The sequence below is a fragment of the Schistocerca cancellata genome, chromosome 5 (genome assembly GCF_023864275.1).
Source record: "Schistocerca cancellata isolate TAMUIC-IGC-003103 chromosome 5, iqSchCanc2.1, whole genome shotgun sequence".
In the NCBI taxonomy this organism is placed as follows: Eukaryota; Metazoa; Arthropoda; class Insecta; order Orthoptera; family Acrididae; genus Schistocerca; species Schistocerca cancellata.
The window spans coordinates 122,669,784-122,676,647 of NC_064630.1; the positions used below are offsets into that span (position 1 = coordinate 122,669,784).

General features: G+C 47.8%; 1 pseudogene; it reads left to right on the forward strand.

Annotated features, from left to right (window-relative positions):
• The first annotated feature begins 2,462 nt into the window (after window positions 1–2,462).
• LOC126189313 (5S ribosomal RNA) lies at window positions 2,463–2,580 on the forward strand (annotated as a pseudogene).
• Window positions 2,581–6,864: the final 4,284 nt, after the last annotated feature.

The following is a 6,864-nucleotide window of genomic DNA, read 5'->3' on the forward strand; positions in this document are numbered from 1 at the left end:
ATGTTTTCAGCCTCGTCAGCCGGCAGATAGCGTAGTGGCATAGCTACCACAGTCCCATCTATGTCTAACCTTTAATAGCAAATGCTCTCAGCCAGAAAGCTCTATGCACTGAGAACATGTGAAACAAACAGGCAACCATGCCACGCAGAAGCACTCGTGCTTTCTACAGCCAACTGAACGAGTTTGAAAGGGGTCATACTGCGGCCTTACGAGTGGCTGGAAGGCCCTTTCGGAGAATTTCTACACAAGTTGGACGTGCTGCACCAGTTGTGTAACGATGCTGGTGTCAGAGGCCACGTGTACGTTCCGACATCCGCAGCGGAATTTCTGGAGGTCCACGTGGCAAAGGCACCCGCCAGGATCGTCTTCTTCTAAGGGCAGCACTCGCAGGTCCTGCAGCTACCACACCACAGTTAAGAGGACTTGGAACGCAGACGTGTCAATACGAACTGTTGTGAACCAGATATTAGCAATGGAACTACGTGCATGCACACCTCTTACCCGTCTTCCACTCTCGCCATAGCATCGACGTACATGGCGCCACTGGCGTTGTCAGGGAATTACTTTGAAGACGGAATGGCGCGAAGTGGTCTTCAGCTATGAAGTCAGGGTCTTCGGACTTGCGTCCAATCGAGCATGACTGGGATATGATGGGACGACGAGTGACTCGTGCAACTAGTCGAGGCTGGCCGCTGTGACCGAGCGGTTCTACGCGCTTCAGTCCGGAACCGAGCTGCCGCTGCGGTCGCAGGTTCGAATACTGCCTCGGGTGTGGATGTGTCTGATGTCCTTAGGTTAGTTAGGTTTAAGTAGTTCTAAGCCTAGGGGACTGATGAACTCAGATGTTATGTACCATAGTGCTTAGAGCCATTTGAACCAACTCGTCGACAAACAACACTTAACGAACTGCACTACTGGCCATTAAAATTGCTAAACAACGAAGATGACGTGCTACAGACGCGAAATTTTTCAGAGCATTCAACAAGGTTGGCGCCGGCGGCGACACCTACAATGTGCTGACATGACGAATGTTTCCAACAGATTTCTCATACACAAACAGCAGTTTACTGGCGTTGCCTGGTGAAACGTTGTTGTGATGCCTCGTGTAAGGAGGAGAAATGCGTACCATCACGATTCCGACTTTGATAAAGGTCGGATTGTAGCCTATCGCGATTGCGGTTTATCGTATCGCGACATTGCTGCTCGCGTTGGTCGAGATCCAATGACTGTTAGCAGAATATGCAATCGGTGGGTTCAGGAGGGTAATACGGAACGCCGTGCTGGATCCCAACGGCCTCGTATCCCTAGCAGTCGAGATGACAAGCATCTCATCCGCATGGCTGTAACCGATCGCGCAGCCACGTCTCGATCCCTGAGTCAACAGATGGGGACGTTTGCAAGACAACAACCATCTGTACGAACAGTTCGACGACGTTTGCAGCAGCATGGACTATTAACTCGGAGACCATGGCTGCGGTTACCCCTGACGCTGCATCACAGACAGGAGTGCCTTTGATGGTGTACTCAACGACGAACCTGGGTGCACGAATGGCTAAACGTCATTTTTTCGGATGAATCCAGGTTCTGTTTACAGCATCATGGTGGTCGCATCCGTATTTGGCGACATCGCAGTGAACGTACATTGGAAGCGTGTATTGGTCATGGCCACACTGGCGTATTACCCGGCGTCATGGTATGGGGTGACATTGCTTACACGCCTCGGTCACCTCCTGTTCGCATAGACGGCACTTTGAACAGTGGACGTTACGTTTCAGATGTGTTACGACCCGTGGCTCTACCCTTCATTCGATCCCTGCGAAACACTACTACACTTCAGCAGGATAATGCACGATCACATGTTGCACGTCCTGTACGGGCCTTTGTTCGACTGCTGCCCTGCCCAGCACATTCTCCAGATCTCTTACCAATTGAAAAGTCTTGTGAATGGTGGCCGAGAAACCTATCTCGTCACAATACGCCCGTCACTACCATTGATGAACTGTGGTATCGTGTTGAAGCTGCATGGGCAGCTGTACCTGTACACGCCATCCACGCTCTGACTCAATGCCCAGGCGTATCAAGGCCGTTATTACAGCCAGAGGTGGTTGTTCTGGGTACTGATTTCTCATGATCTATGCACTCATACTGCGTGAAAATGTAATCACATGTCAGTTCTAGTATAATATATTTCTACAATGAATAACTGTTTATCATCTATATTTCTTCTTGGTGTAGCAATTTTAATGGGCAGTAGTGTACTTGTCCAAGCCGAGCAGGTGTGGAATAACGAGTACACAAGAGATGGTCGTTTGCGCGTTTGACGTAGATCTGTTGAGCCCTGTCTCGTAGAGTGCATTCATTCAAGACACACTGGCCCCACCCGATGCCCTATCGTCTGTGGTGCAATAGGCTAAAGCTGTTGTTCATCTTTGGTGATTTTGGAGGGACGCTATCCACCGCTCGCCAACGGCCTTGCCGCAGTGGTAACACCGGTTCCCCTCAGATCACCGCAGGTAAGCGCTGTCGGGCTGGGCTAGCACTTGGGTGGGTGACCTTCCGGTCTGCCGAGCGCTATTGGCAAGCGGGTTGCACTCCTTTTGAGGCAAACTGTAGAGCTACTTCATTGGGAGGTAGCGGTTCCGGTCTCGGAAACTGACATACGGCCGGGAGAGCGGTGTGCTGACCACATGCCCTTCCATATCCACATCCAGTGACGCGTATGGGCTGGGGATGACACGGCGGCCGGTCGGTACCGTTGGGCCTTTATGGCCTGTTCGGGAGGAGAGAGTTAACCATGGCTCAGTACGTGCAAAAAGTTTTGAGATTCGTTCTTTCGCCGTTCTAGCAACAGGAAAGTAATGTGGTGTTCCAATAGCATAGTTCTCGCCCTTCACAGCCTGTAAAACTCACCGTGCTCTGCAAGACGTGCAACAACACCCCTGACCTGCACGATCTCCGGACTTGTCTGTAGACGAGCACCTGTGGCATATAATGGGACGAGAAGTGACTTGTGAAACTCGTTAACTAAAAACTCTTACCGACCTACGTGAACAGATCGAGCAGGTGTGGAAATGACACATCCCAGGACAGTACTCACCATCTGTATGGTCGCTTGGATGCCAGAGCCAGCCTCTGCATAGCTGCCCATGGAGGCTGCACCACGTACGAGTATCGATGTTTCAGCATTGGTCAGTACCTGGTACGTCGGAACCGCTTGTGCTACTGACCTGTAACTAATCATTTCACGTACTCTATATGCGTTGTTGTAACAATAAATCTAGACTGACTGGAAAACTCTGAAATGGTGTTCTAATCTTTTTTTCCGGCAGTGTGTTTCCCAGGGTAGTCATAGTTTGCCCACACTTTATTGTGGACATAACTTCCGTAGAAGTTGTAATGTACAGGGTGATTATAATTAAACTTTCAATCCGCTGTAGAAATAACACCTCTGGTCAGAATGACGTCAAATTGGAACGGATTAATATCGGAAAAGAGGAAAAACGTATGGCAGAAGAAAAATAAATAGTTTCAATCTCTGTTAGATTCCTTCCATATTAATTTCTTAAATATGTTGTCATTTGCGGCATAAATTCCTCTTCTAAATTTAGTGTGGTGTTTCTGACTATCTTGGAGGAGACTGAGCAGTGGAACGTGTTACTTTTACTTACACTACTACACTTTAAAACACAGTTTATATGTAATTCATGTCACACAGTCTCATACGGAACCTACATCCACTTTCTTTTATATACTGTATATGATAAGATACTGTCATCCCCCTTCCCTTCTGTGTGAGAGGATGAATGAGCAAATGTATTTCTAGTTGCATGCTTGATGGTAGCAGACAAGCCTGTCTGCTAGAGAACAGTATGACCAACGTCGGAACAGGTAGTTAGGCTTTCTAAAAGCAGAGAAGTTTCTATTCTTAGTATGGTACTGTCTGTTCCTTGTCATGTTGGTATAGGAAGCTGCCTCTCTGGTCACTTCCGTTTGTATCTGTGAGGCACCCTCAGAAAGGGACCACGGCAGTCGGTCTGCGGCGAGCGTCTGAAGTGGTAAGATCTCCGACTAAGCGCGTGTCTGCTAAGTCCGTGGGACAATGGATTTCTTAAGTTCGGCCTAACTGAAAATTTAATCACCTTTACTTCAGGTTTAGCTATAAAATATATAATGTTATCTTAAATTGTGTAATTCGAGTGTGAAGTTCAGAATATCTTCCGGTAGTTGCTTTGTCACTACTTTGTGAGTAAAGTGGATCCACGTGTTGATCAGTAACTCTAACTAGCATCATCAATCTTCAATGCGAATGTGCGTGAGATTATAACGTCTCCTCTTGACAATATTTTTCAATATAGCAACTTTTCTTTATGTTCAACCCACGTAGGGGGTACTTTGTGAGACCAGTACCACGTGCTTATACACTCCTGGAAATGGAAAAAAGAACACATTGACACCGGTGTGTCAGACCCACCATACTTGCTCCGGACACTGCGAGAGGGCTGTACAAGCAATGATCACACGCACGGCACAGCGGACACACCAGGAACCGCGGTGTTGGCCGTCGAATGGCGCTAGCTGCGCAGCATTTGTGCACCGCCGCCGTCAGTGTCAGCCAGTTTGCCGTGGCATACGGAGCTCCATCGCAGTCTTTAACACTGGTAGCATGCCGCGACAGCGTGGACGTGAACCGTATGTCCAGTTGACGGACTTTGAGCGAGGGCGTATAGTGGGCATGCGGGAGGCCGGGTGGACGTACCGCCGAATTGCTCAACACGTGGGGCGTGAGGTCTCCACAGTACATCGATGTTGTCGCCAGTGATCGGCGGAAGGTGCACGTCCCCGTCGACCTGGGACCGGACCGCAGCGACGCACGGATGCACGCCAAGACCGTAGGATCCTACGCAGTGCCGTAGGGGACCGCACTGCCACTTCCCAGCAAATTAGGGACACTGTTGCTCCTGGGGTATCGGCGAGGACCATTCGCAACCGTCTCCATGAAGCTGGGCTACGGTCCCGCACACCGTTAGGCCGTCTTCCGCTCACGCCCCAACATCGTGCAGCCCGCCTCCAGTGGTGTCGCGACAGGCGTGAATGGAGGGACGAATGGAGACGTGTCGTCTTCAGCGATGAGAGTCGCTTCTGCCTTGGTGCCAATGATGGTCGTATGCGTGTTTGGCGCCGTGCAGGTGAGCGCCACAATCAGGACTGCATACGACCGAGGCACACAGGGCCAACACCCGGCATCATGGTGTGGGGAGCGATCTCCTACACTGGCCGTACACCACTGGTGATCGTCGAGGGGACACTGAATAGTGCACGGTACATCCAAACCGTCAGCGAACCCATCGTTCTACCATTCCTAGACCGGCAAGGGAACTTGCTGTTCCAACAGGACAATGCACGTCCGCATGTATCCCGTGCCACCCAACGTGCTCTAGAAGGTGTAAGTCAACTACCCTGGCCAGCAAGATCTCCGGATGTGTCCCCCATTGAGCATGTTTGGGACTGGATGAAGCGTCGTCTCACGCGGTCTGCACGTCCAGCACGAACGCTGGTCCAACTGAGGCGCCAGGTGGAAATGGCATGGCAAGCCGTTCCACAGGACTACATCCAGCATCTCTACGATCGTCTCCATGGGAGAATAGCAGCCTGCATTGCTGCGAAAGGTTGATATACACTGTACTAGTGCCGACATTGTGCATGCTCTGTTGCCTGTGTCTATGTGCCTGTGGTTCTGTCAGTGTGATCATGTGATGTATCTGACCCCAGGAATGTGTCAATAAAGTTTCCCCTTCCTGGGACAATGAATTCACGGTGTTCTTATTTCAATTTCCAGGAGTGTACAATTGTTTGACCCATCAGGTTAATATTAAGGCGATAGTAACCAGTTCGAGGTTTTTCTTTTGTAAATTGCGTTTCGATGTAATTTATTTTAATCATCAAAATTATTGTGGAGTTACACTCTTTGTGTAAACCAAGTTGACCACGTGAAGCATGTGGTGTAAGCATCAAAGTAGCCCTCAGCTATTCTTTTCAGGAAGATTTCACAGAGAGTTAGTGTGAATTTAGTATACTAGTGTGTGGTAATTTCATGACGGACAGTACTGCGCTACGAACGTAAGTTCTTTGGATGAAAATTGAATCGGTTGGTTGTGTTTAATTTCCTCTTGGATATGTTTCAACGTTCTTCGTGTGTTATTTTATGAATGCAGTGTTGTATGTAGTCTCCCAATCTTGGCTCCCTATTTGATGTGTTCCATAAGATTACAAATTCACATTTTCACAATCCTAAATAAGGCACCAGTTTAGATGTGAATCAAGTTTGATATGCTGAATTTTTAACGGAACAATGATCAATGTTAAAATAAATGTCCTAATATAAACTGATTTATTTCTTTTTATTTAAATTGTCTTTATATTATATATATATATATATATATATATATATATATATATATATATATATATATATATATATCACCGGTTATCGTAAGATGAGTACTAAAAGATTATAATTAATGTTAGTCTGGTTGGGAATTTGGTAAGCTAGACTGGATACCTGGTGAAACAGTTGCGCAGTAATGCAAGGCTAACTTCCTCAGATAGCTCACAGCTTTTAACCCATTTTTATGGTCTTGAATATCAGCGCCGCTCTCAGAACAACTTAAAGCATCAACATTACAACAAAATGTGGCAATAGATTTTGATGTAAACACCGTAATTCAATGGTGGCCGACTACAAATGACAAATGAATCAAACAGTAATGCCCAATGTGTACGTTTGACGTTAAACAAACTGTACTACTCAGTGTGCATGGGTGTACGGGTGTGTGTACAGGTGTGATTCGCTTAGTTACGTAAGCC